This window comes from Enhydra lutris, unplaced genomic scaffold (assembly GCF_002288905.1).
Source record: "Enhydra lutris kenyoni isolate GAN:26980312 unplaced genomic scaffold, ASM228890v2 scaffoldscaffold50, whole genome shotgun sequence".
Classification (NCBI taxonomy): Eukaryota; Metazoa; Chordata; class Mammalia; order Carnivora; family Mustelidae; genus Enhydra; species Enhydra lutris.
In genome coordinates this window covers 7,678,937-7,691,913 of record NW_019154134.1, presented here as the reverse complement: position 1 = coordinate 7,691,913, position 12,977 = coordinate 7,678,937, and the positions used below count along the sequence as shown (strand labels likewise).

The 12,977-nt window shown below is 39.8% G+C and overlaps 1 pseudogene; it reads right to left on the bottom strand.

The window, feature by feature from the left end:
* Positions 1-11,633: 11,633 nt before the first annotated feature.
* On the bottom strand, positions 11,634-12,802 carry LOC111156904 (annotated as a pseudogene).
* Between the last annotated feature and the right edge of the window lie 175 nt (positions 12,803-12,977).

The following is a 12,977-nucleotide window of genomic DNA, read 5'->3' as shown; positions in this document are numbered from 1 at the left end:
TTATTCTGCAACTGCTTTGCAGGCTTGTTGGCTAGAACCAGTCAGTGGGACCTCACTGCACTTTCAGGGCCAGCCCCAGCTCTGCCTATTCATGTGACAGTTACTGATCATCGGGTCTGGCAGAAGCGAAGGGGGAGCTCCCAAACAGTCTGGCCTGTCTCATACTGGACCTGTCAGCCTCCTCAGAAGCAGAGCATATGTTCAGAGTGGCCCCTTTTAACTCAGGTGATTTTTAGCTTCTTGTTATTTCCTCACTTTTCCTTGGATTCTATTTTCATTTTATTTGAAGGAAAATATCCCAGCATCCATCATAACTTTTCATATTAATCTAATCAACAATAATGTCAGCTTAGGTAACTGCCAAGAGGCCATAATTGAGGAGAGGATGGCATAAAATCACCATCAGCTCAGTTCTCTGTGAAATGCTGCAGCTGTCCTTAACTAGGCAAGTTACTATTGGATTCACTGCCGCCTCTACCAACGTACACACTGTGAGCTTGCTAATACCTAAAAGTCAGTCTTAATCCTTTATATGGCATTGTAATATTTTATATTCCTATTATTTTTGCTTGCATCTCTGTACTTTGCCCAAAATGAGTTGGTTATTTTTAAGAGAAAAGGAATACTACATAATCCAGAGAACAAAATAAATAGATTAAAATTATTGGTGGAAAGCCTAACATTAAGGACAAACTCATTCATGACAATGAAATGTAGGATTTAATTCAACCAACATTTGCTCAGGGCCCCTGTCTATCAGGTGTTTTTGCACACTGTCGTCCACTTAATTCTTCCACAGGTGTTTTTGGAGACAGACCTAGTTCCCCCTGTTTTACAGACTGGGAAATGGAATCATAGGGAGATTTCTTTTTTATCCTGCTGCAAATCACTTAGCTGGAAAATTAGCACGATAGGATGCTAACTCTAAATTTGGTCTTCTAACCATAATACATCACTGCTTCCAGGAAGAATAAATGTACTCTTTGTGTAACAATCAGGCATCTCTAATCAGTCAACAAATGTTATCAAGTGCCTATTAGACACCAGGCACTTGAAGGTTTTCTGTATAACCATAGTGAAATCAATCAAGGTCCTCAACCAGTCCTATTTTGAGCAGTAGCACAAAAGCAGGTCACTGGGGCTAAAAGTTTAGTGGGTGGTAAAAGTAACAAAATTTCTTTTAATGACGCTGAGTAACTCAAACAAGGACCATGACTGTCATTTCGGCTAATTAGCATTATGTTCTAACTCACTGAGTTATCGGCTCTCCAAAGTGGGCCTGGAATTCCATAACAGATTCTTAGGTATTTCAGTAGAATGATCCAACACTAGCTGTTCAGGATACGCAAATACTGATATAACACTCTCAGTTTTGTATTTTTTCAGTTTTGCAAATTGAGTACGTCACATTTACCCTCTTAGTAAGTCTGTTTCAAAGTTCAGCTCTTTCATCTTTTTCGAAAGATGCTCACATGGATAAGGAAGAAAAAATATCAACCAAAGATGCCAAGAAAACACTTTACTTTAATAAAGGCCTCATAACTGAAGGAATGCTAATCACATATTCTTCCTAAATTGAGTTTGGGGCTGATTTCAATATGGAAAGCTCCAGCGAGAAAGGATGAGTCCCAGAAATTTGCAAATACTTAAAAACAAGTAGGATTTTATTTATTCTTCATCTTTGATTCTAATCTTTTCTATTAGCATTCAGTAGGGCTAACACAAGTCCAGTGGAGATGGATACACAGAGATGGTTAAAAACAAAAACAAACAAGCAAAAACATTAGCTGGCCAGCAGTGAACAATAGCAGATAAAAATATCATTGTTCTTCGACTCTTAATTTTACAAAAGCCTTTGGGTGAAATGTTACCTCTATTTTCTGAAGTGCCTCCCTTTACCAAGTAATTAAAAATTTAATTGAACTCAAAAGGGCAGAAGAGGCCCTCAGCATTTTACACTTGAAGTATAATCAGCATCTAATTTGTTTAAATGCATGGCCAAATGATGAGACATTATACAATAGCGTATGGCGTATGTTTTTATCATTTTCCCCTCTAATATTTCTATGTCACTGAATTAGAAACAGTATCATAAAATAGTGGTTGTAGGCAGATGACCTGAAAGCCCAGTCAAAACAACCCAAGTCTGGTTTTTCTTAAAATGGTGATAAATTAATGCTGCTGCACTTGAAAATCTCTGAAGTATCTTATGTGCAATCCTGTCTTTTCCTTCCCAGCACAAGTGAAAAAGAAAAGGCATGTTTCCTAACCCATCTGTACATTTCTTATGGCCAGCATGATACCCTTTAGGAAATCTCTAGGGCTGCTGACAGGCCAGAAGAGGAAGTGAATGGCTTAAGATGGTGTTCGGTTTACTAGTGGGAAAAGGGAGAGAGCAATTCCTATGAGTAGCAGAAGGTTAAATCAGTGGTTTTGGTAGAGGAGAAGGAAGGACTCCATTAGTGAGGCATCTGTGACCAAGGCATCTCCCTCCTCCCTTTTAACTCCTCTGTGACCCGTGAGGCCAGGGCCGCCATACCTCCTGCAGTATCTCCTCCCTACAGTCCCACAACAGGGTTTACAGTAGATAGAACATTCCCTTGCAGTGGGGAATTACATCCTGGAACACTGAGTTGGATCTGGGATGCTTTCCAAGGCACTGGCCCCTCTCTGGAGAGTGAATCCATTCCAGGGAGCCCTGCCTTTCACAAAGAAGAGAGAACTAACACTGGGGCTCCCGCCAGCTTCTCCAGGAGCTAAGCTGGAATTATATCCATTATTTTCTCTAAAACAGTATTAGACATGTTAGTTTGGTGCTATAGGACTATTAATCTTATACTATATAGGAAGTTAAAACAGATTTTCTGTTCCAAGATTTTATAAACTGCAGGTCAAAACCAATTAAATGATTAGGAAATCATGTTATTGATTTGTAACCATTATAAAAAAAAATCAAATAGGATAGAAAATATGAGAGTGCATTGTCTGAAGTGCAACATGGATCTTCTGTGTGTGTGTGTGTGTGTGTGTGTGTCTGCATATTCATGTAGTTACACTGTAAAGCGTATTCCTTACCATGTGTTACAGTACAGTAGGATTCAAGATCATTCAGAGTAGGACCTAACCTACATTTATACATTTCACTTCTACCTGTTGAATCAGGCCCATGTAGTAAAAGTCAATTCGGTGACAATAAGTGAATTTGCCTCAAGCCAGTTCATTGAAAATCCATTCCATGAATGATTTAATCACAAACTCATACTTCATTGCCTTACAGGGACTTCTCCTATATTCTAGTTTCCTTAAAGCTTTGCTATAGTCTTGTAGCTAGAGATTTGTTAGACTCGTCAAATTATCAGTTTTAGTTACCATTCTCACAATTTAGATACCTCTGTCCATTTTGCCCCTGGCCACGTGGATGTCTTGTATGGTAACATAGCTGCGATGAATTTTCTGACAAATTTCCGCAAATCTGTCATTTGGCAAATAAATCATTTGGTATATTGACTTATAGCAAACTGACCTATGATTCACTTATATTGTTTCTCCTTAGGAAATTTTCTCCCACTCATTTCCATTCACCAGGACCTCTCTCTCTGGTTGCTTGAACAGTCTTTCTCTGAATCACACTGTGCATTATGATATGCTGTGCTATTCTCTAGTTATACTACATCCCAGTGTCATACCATATTGACATATATATTTGAATGTAAACTTGGAGCAAGACCACCTGGGTTTGAACCTGATTCTGCAACTTAGTAGCTGTGTAACTGAATAAATTACTTAATCTCCATGCGCACTGGTTCCCTCATCTAGAAAATGGGCATAATAGTGGTACCTATCTTATGGGGTCCGAGAGAGGGGTGAATGAGTTAAAACATATGAAGCACTTAAAATAGTGTCTGGACCACAGAAAATACTACATTAAGTGTTAGTTGTTCTACTTCTATATAAAATAAAATATAAAGTACTTATAAAGTAATTTTAGAATCATAGATTTGGGTTTCTTTTTAGTTACCAGCTTCCAACATTTAAAAACCTGTCTTTTCTACCTTACATCATCAATTAACATGGATTGTTCCCAGAGAATCTATAATATCCTTAGCTGTGTGGAACCAAGAAGGCATTTGAACGTGATAAAAAGCAAAGAAGTTTATAGTGTTGTTAAAAAATGATATGAACATGAAGCTGTTCATGAGGATGACAGTCCTGTACAAACAGGCACCAGATTCTACAATTATGTAGTTAGAAAACATCATAGTGTATAATGATGCACCAATCCTAAGAGTTGGACAATATGTGCCAAATAATATAGTTTATTTTCCTCTAGGTACACACTGTTCTCCCAATAAACTGAGATTTCAGCCATCTCAGTGTCTCTCCTCCACACGAAAGCACTAATTCCTAAGAATTTTGTGAAGAAGGGGCACCTTGGTGGCACAGTTGGTGGAGTGTCTGACTCTTGATTTCAGCTCAGGTCATGATCTCAGGGCTGTGAGATCGATGCCTCAGGTCGGGCTCTACACTCAGTGCAAAGTCTGCTTGAGATTTTCTCTCTTCCTCTGCTCATCCCCTGCTTGTGCACTCTAAACAAATAAATAAAATCTTAAAAAAAAAAAAAAAGAATTTTCCTAAGATACTTCTTTCAGAGTTCTCCCACTTTCCCCCCATTTCCATCCTTTCTCTGAGTTCAGTTTTTCCTGGAATATTGTGGTGGTTTACTGATTTATTTTCCAAGCTCCCCTTCCCTCTTCCTCCTCTTTAAAAAAAAAAAAGTTTTATCAATAAAAATTATTAAGGGACTCAAATAGTTCCACGAGTTTTAAAAGCAGTGGTTCGTTGGCTCCCTTTCCACCTCTCAGGTCATGAGACCCTCTTCAGAGGCACCTGCATCAATGGTGTCAGGCAGTGGCTGGTCCTGATCTCAGGGTTGGTGGCACAGCCAGTGTGGTGGCACCAGGGGACTGATACTCCTCTCAAGAAAACAATTGTCAACAGAGGTAGCCTAATGCCTGGTGAGGGGAGGTCTGTTTGTTTTTAAATTAAAATTTATACTCTACTCTAGCAAGGGAGTGAAACCAAGTTTGTATTTGGTCATTACGAAAGTTGTGTTTGGAAACTTATGTGAAAAAAAGTAAGATAAATATCTCTCTATATGTACATTTATCACAATATCATTTGCATAAGTTAAAAATAAATGTACACCCGCACCATTATGACTCATGCTTGTCTCTGTGTGCATGTTTCATATACACATGCTTTAAAAAAAAAATACCCCCAAAAGCCTATTATTAAGACATTTGCTCAGTTTCAATTTGAGCAGTTCAACTGGAATTGTCAGAGATAGAGTATTTGTTAAAAAAATCTTGAGAGTTTTAAAAAAAAACAATGCAAAGAGATGAGACCTGGTCTGAGAAACTTTGAGGGAGAAGGAAGAATGGTCAATCTCACATATGGGCTTTGTTTGGAAACATTGCCTTAGTCAGTTTCAGCAAGAGGAGCCTTGCCCTTTAAACAACCCAGAGAAGAGATGGGGAGAATATCTCCACAAAGAGGAACAGGCAGTTTTACATGGAATTATCACTAGGACTTTGTTTCAAAATTGATTATAAAAATGATATGTGGATAAAAATGAAGTAAATTAAAAAATATATGCATCAGGGCGCCTGGGTGGCTCAGTGGGTTAAGCCGCTGCCTTCGGCTCAGGTCATGATCTCAGGGTCCTGGGATCGAGTCCCGCATCGGGCTCTCTGCTCAGCAGGGAGCCTGCTTCCCTCTCTCTCTCTCTCTGCCTGCCTCTCTACTTGTGATCTCTCTCTGTCAAATAAATAAAATAAAATCTTAAAAAAAATATATGCATCAAAATGATCTTGAAAAAGAATAAAATTGAAATATTCATACTTCCTGATTTCAAAATTTACTATAAAACAACAAGAATCAAGATATTATGGTACTGGCATATGGAACAGGCATACAGGTCAGTGGAATGAACTGACAGTCCAGAAATAATGCCTCATATTTATGGTAAATTGATTTTTGACACAAATATTAAGACAATTAGATGGAAGAAAGAATAGTGTTTTTGACAAATGGTTTTGGTACAACCAGATAGCCACATGCAAAAGAATGAAGTTGGATCCCTACCTCACAGCATATATAAAAATTTACTCAAAAAGGATCAAAGTCCAAGTGTAAGGGGTAGAATTATAAAGCTCTTGGAAGATAGGAGTAAATCTTTGTGACCTTGTATTTCATAATCGTTTTCTTAAATATGACACAAAGCACAAGCAGCAAAAGAAATTAGACTTCATCAAAATGAGTAACTTTTTAGTTTCAAAGGATACTATAAAAAAATTGAAGGGACAACCCTGATAAGATTTTTTCTTTCATCTAGCCATTTATTCAACAGATGCTTTCCAGATACCAGGCACTGTGATCAAAGCTGCGATTCAAATATACAAGTACTTTAGTCCTTGAGCTCAAAGAGTTTTCATTCTAGTGGGAGAGAAAAACACTCAAAGCAACAGGTAAATATGGTAAGATACGTGCCATTATGAAGGTATTATGGAAACTAATGAATTGGGGTCCTTTAGTTAGAGGTTAGTATGATAGTAATGTGCCAGGCATTCAGAATTTCAGATTAGCTAAAGTCTAGCTCTTTTTAAATCTTTGCCTAGATTTAAATCCCATCCCTTCTCCTTTGAATTGTGTGGCTACAGACAAGTTAGGTGACTAGTGTGTGCCGTGATTTCATCATTTTGAAGTGGAGATAATAATTACACTTCTTGCATTAGGCTGATACCAAGATAAAACAACTTAATATATGTAAAACACTAGAATTAGTAATATTTAGCAATATTTACATATACTATATGTTAATTATAATTATCACCCCTTATTTTCAAAATAGACTTGACATTCCATTAGAGCAGTAGTTTCCAAAGATAATCCATTGAGAGCAGGAAGAAAATACTATAAATTCTTTCCTATTTATTTATCTTTAGATTATGTATTTATTTATTTATCAGAGAGAGAGAGAGCCAGAGAGCACAAGTGGAGTGAATGGCAGAGGGAGAGGGAAAGCAGACTCCCCACGGAGCAGGGAGGCAGATGCAGGACTCCATCCCAGGACCCGGGGATTATGACCCGAGGCAAAGGCAGACACTTAACCAACTGAGCCACCCAGGTGGCCCATCTTTCTTATTTTAATTATCCCTTTTCAATTCTATTTTGTGTGTCTTAGAATATGTATAATATATTAGTAGAGAAGTATACATATATAGTTTATTAATCAGTGAAAAAACACATATAGATTTTATGGTAAATGTTAATTTCTTTTAACTGGTACTCATTCAGAAGCTTAGAGATGATCACATTACTGAACTATATGACACTTCTGTCCACAGAAGGGACTTGGAATTTATAATTTACCAAGCACTTTTACATACATCACCTCAAGTGCCAAGAATATACTGAGCATATTAGTAACTACATGCTTTTCATCACGTTCTGATTCTTGCTACATCCAAGTGGATGGAAGTGAATGATGCAGATACAGGCATACCAGAGTAAATGATTTCAGGTCAGTTCTTACACCCTTGAGGAGGCATCTGCTAGGCTTTGCAGAGGCTCAGAGAAATTGTATTTTGCTAGCCTATGTGCTCATTGGACACACTCAGCTATTGCGTGGAAATACACGAGAAATACAAAATCCACTGGAGTATAAGTTGCACATATCATTGGTTAACATTTTTTCCAGTGTGAGGGTTAATGTATGATCTTTTTTTTGTGTTTACTTTCTTGAGATTTTAGAAGTTCTCTGAGGCAAGCATACAAAAACATTTACTATGTAAAGCAATCTGGTCTTCTTGTCTACATGACTCATTTTCAGAATTTTTTTTATGTAAAAGAGACTGAAGACACCACCAAAACAACAGCTGCTTAGCTATAAATTAAAAAAAACAAGCCTCTCTTGCAAAATTATTTTTGAAGGGTTTTATTTAAAGTAATTTACAAATTCATGAAGGATTTCGATTAATACATTCACACTTGATACGGCTTTTGAAGGCATTTAGGGAAGGTCTGGGAATTACACAGGAGCAACCCCCTTTTCTTCACTGAAAATTTGAAGAATAATTTATGTACACCAAAATGGAAAGCCATATTTGTTAGAAATTCCATAAGCTCACTACTTATTTAATTGGGGTTCCATAAGACCCTGTTCATTAAAAAGGAAAGCTTCTTGAGTCAAAAGAGAGCTATCATTAACTTCTCACTTACTAGAAAGATAACACAGAGGAGATGGTGATAATTAGTGGGAAACTTTGGCACATACAAATTACTAGCTTTGGAAATTCTGTTCTCAGTTGAAAACACACACACACACACACACACACACACACACACACACACACAAAACTATTCCCTTTACCAAGGCTCATTTTCCTAAATTGAGTTATTGTCTCCTTTGGTTTTGTTTTGTATTTCTCGATTTTTTAAGAGACAAAAATCCAAAGCATTTGTCTTAACCTAGAGTCTACTCTGCATTTGAAGCTGACTCATGCCCGCCTTGGACAAGTCATTACCTCCTCCTTCCTCAGTTTCTCCATCTGCAAAACAAGGATAATAATGACTACCTCACAAACTTGCTGTGTGAGTTTATTAGCTAATAATGTTGATGAAGCATTTCTAAAGATGGAATGTACTGATTATTGTTACTTTTGATATACTTACTTAGATAATTTGGGATATGCACTCTGAATTTTTTAATGAGAGTAAATAACCCTCAAGTTTCTCTTCTTTTGATTGTATATGTGTGTCAAAGTGATTTGGTCTCTTTTTTTTTTTTAAAGATTTTATTTATTTATTTGACAGGGACAGATCACAAGTAGGCAGAGAAGCAGGCAGAGAGAGAGAGAGGGAAGCAGGCTCCCCGCTGAGCAGAGCACCTGATTCAGGACTCGATCCCAGGACCCTGAGATCATGACTTGAGCCGAAGGAAGCGGCCTAACCCACTGAGCCACCCAGGTGCCCCGTGATTTGGTCTCTTAAGAAAAACAAATATTGGGGCACCTGGGTGGCTCAGTGGCCTCTGCCTTCGGCTCAGGTCATGATCCCAGGGTCCTGGGATCGAGCCCTGCATCGGGCTCTCTGCTCAGCAGGGAGCCTGCTTCCCCTCCTCTCTCTGCCTGCCTCTCTGCCTACTTGTGATCTCTGTCAAATAAATAAATAAACTCTTAAAAAAAAACCCAAAAAACCAAATATTGTGAACTTCTGGTTAATTTGTTAATGAAGTATGACTTACCTTGAATGTTTAATTGACAGACTACTCCTATGATATTCATAACAATCTGTAAGTGTTGGGAAACACAAAGAGGACTGTTTCTTAATTTTTGAAGATCCAAATGTCTCCTCTTCTTCAACAAAACAAAAGAATGTTGGGAGTATGAATTTCAAATGCTATTTTCTTTATGTGGGTACCTCCTTTAATAATTTCCAGATTTAGTAAATTTCATCCTTTTTACCTGATGAGCTTCTTTTTTTAAGGATTTGAGAGCTACAAAACACACAAGGCATAGCCTATTATCAATGAATCGATACAAGCTTAATGAATATCTTCTTTCTATTAGTCCTGGTATAAATAATGTTGGGCTAGCTGATCTCAAAGTGTAGTCTCAGGACCAACATCACCTGGGAACATGTTAGGTAGGTAAATTTTGGATCTCATGGAAGACCTAACCAAAGACCTCTGAATCAGAAACTCTGGGGAGGGAGTTTAGCAATCTGTGCTTTTAATAATTTTTTCCTTTTTTTAAGATTCTATTTGTCAGAGAGAGAGAGAGAGAGCACGCACACTAGCAGGGAGAGCGGCAGGCAGAATGAGAAACAGGTTTCTGCTGAGGAAGGAGCCCTGTGTGGGGCTTGAACCCAGGACCTGGGGTTTATGACCTGAACCAAAGGCAGACATTTAACCAACTGAGCCACCCAGGCATCCCAGCAATCTGTTTCAACAAATCCTCTTGGTGTTTGCTGAAGTCCAAGAAGCATACTGCTCTGGAGGATATAAAGTTGGTTAGATTGTTTGTAATTTATAAACTGTCCCCATCTGTGTTTGCTGCCAGCATTTGGACTGATACAGACTGTCAGTGCACACCTTCCAAATAAGTGCTTCTGTTTACTATTATATACTTGCATTTTTGGGTTTAGTTTAAGAAACACTCTGTATTATTACTTCTTGTACCTCTACTCTCTATAAGCAGGAGTAGGTATTGATGTTGCCCTGGGAATATAAGATTCTCTTACCCAAATTCAATTTTTCTAGGACTGATGATCAGTCCTACATTGTAAGGTTTAGACAAGGGCCCACATCTGTGCAGAAGGATAGTTTAAGGCTGTGATAAAGGCAGCTCAGCGTTGGAAAGTAAGACTGATTGAAGTGGTGGCAATAGGAGGGTGTAGCCCTTGGTTTGTTTTTGTGCTTCTGTCTCTGTTTTTTTTTTTCTTTTTACTATTTTTATTTTGTACTACAAACAACAACAACCAGTTACATACTGCTTTTCTTCACATTCATATGGATTTTAGGGAATTACTGCTTTTGCCCTTGAAGAAATAACTTGCAGACAAAAAAGTAATACCTGTAAATTCCAGAAGTCAACAAACAGCTTGAAGACAACCCCTATGGTCAGGGAAGAAAACACTTATTCTAAGAGATGAGACAAGCACATACAAGGACAACTAACCAGGGGAGATGACTGTTTCAGTGCCACCTGACTTAGACAGTAGGTACTTTTGTTCTCCCGCCCCCCACCCCAGTGCTACCACCTCAAAGGCCTGATTGGGTATAAGATCTGAAGAACTTTTTTCAAATGACAGAAAAGATGGTTTGAGGAGAGGTATGATAAGAAAGTCTCGAGTATGAATAAGAATTGTGCAAAGTCCAAAGTCAGGGAAGAACATAGGACACAGGACACCCAGAAAGATCAATATCTCACTACTTCAAGCAATTGCCTCCACTGGGCTCAAGGAGTCTCAAAAACATCTGAGATTAGAAATCAGCACACAGACTGTGTCCCTACAAACCCTGTTGGGTTATTTTCCTGACTGGATGATGGTAAGCTTATGCCCTGAAGCAATGGAGACAGAGTCTGAGATTGCCAAAGTTAAAGTAAGGTGGAAATTGTGTTTCCTTTAAAATGAATTGACTTCATAACTGCTTTTTTCATTTTTCTTTTTTTTTTAAAGATATTATTTATTTATTTGACAGACAGAGATCACAAGTAGGCAGAGAGGCAGGCAGAGAGAGGAAGGAAAGCAGGCTCCCTGTTGAGTAGAGAGCCCAATGTGGGGCTCGATCCCAGGACCCTGGGATCATGACCTGAGCTGAAGGCAGAGGCTTTAACCCACTGAGCCACGCAGGTGCCCGCTTTTTCCATTTTTCTACAGGTTATCTATTGCCTTAGCTTGAAATGAAAAGGTGAACTAGTCAGCATACAGAGAATTGCAGTCTTGAGAAGGCACCGGGTCTGGAAGTACAGTAGTCAACACATGCTGTGCTTTCATAAAAGCTTGACCTTCCTTCAGTCCCCAAAACCCATCCCTAAGGTTGGTCTGAAGTTCGTTTGCAGGTCTGGTGACTACTCACTATCACTCAGAGTGGGAGAAAGTGAGGGTTCAATATTATATGAAATGTCTGAGTTTAAAAATAAAATCACAGTTGTTGGGGTTGAGCTAATTCCCCTAGCCCAGTTTTCGCAGGATGTGGCTGTGGTTGTGGGGTTTCTGCTGAGCTCTGAGACTGCTGAATGTGTAGGCACTGGAACCAGCACTGAGGTAGGGAATGTGCAGTAGTAACCCTGCATCTTAGGGCTCAATGTTTGCAAATGGGCCATGAATGAAGAGCTGGCTGCCTTTCCTTGGCAGGAGGGAGCCGGGGAGTGGGTGTGGAAGGTAGGATCTCAGACTCATACCGCAAGAGCTGCTGGCCCATGAAGCCAAAGTTGGACAAGACCATGCTCCTCCTCTGCTTGATGTAATCGAAGGTATCCTTCAGGCAGAACTGCTTGGTCTTCATAAGGCAGGCCATGCAGATGGTGTGTGAACGGGAGAGCCCAGCCTCACAGTGAACCAAAACCTTGCTTCCCCTTTCCCTGACATCGTGAAGCTTATTGCTTCTTTAAAGTGGGAGCTAATGTCAGTCATGTGTTCTACAGGGGTTCCATCTGTACTGCCCGAGGGTCATGCAGGATTCCAAGGTCTGCTGTGAGGCATTCAGCAGGGCTGTGATGTGGCGGTTGGCCAAGAACTCGCACTTAGATGCATGATAGGCTCTTCCAAGGTGGAAGACCGGGGCACTGGGCTGCCCGGGTCATAAGCTGGCCGTAGCTGATGTTGCGCATTGGTTTCCCACACTGGCTCATGAGGGCTTTCTTGGTTTCAACTTTCTCTTGTGAAATGGGTTTTTCTATCCATGCAACACTAAGGATATTCTGAATAGAAAGCCTCTTACCTCCAGAGAAAGGATATCCACGGCCCGCTGGAAGGCAGGTGAGGAAAAAGGAAGGCGGGACGCCTACGTCGCTCTATTCCCAAATCCCCGGGCCCCACACACGGCTTTTGACCGCAGCAGTTGCGCGTGCGCACGCCGGCTCTCGGCCGCACGCCGCGTCATCGCCACGGTGCTGCCGTCTCTGACGCAGCACCACCCAACTGGGGCTAGTGTGGAGCGATGCGTTCTGGATTTTTGGTCTTGCGTTTTTGCTGGGTAGAACCCCTGGATCATCTCAGCTGGATTCCGCCTTCCCATGTGAATGAGATCTTTTTTGCCAGATGACGTGGCTTTACCCTCAGGTCCACTAGTAAATAGCTGCTGCTTCGGTTCCTGTCAGGCAAGGAATGTTCCAGATGCTTTCTGGTAGCATTCATGGAGCTGGTGGGGTTGTGGAATGTAAATGACCACCTCGTCTATCCTGATGCCCCTA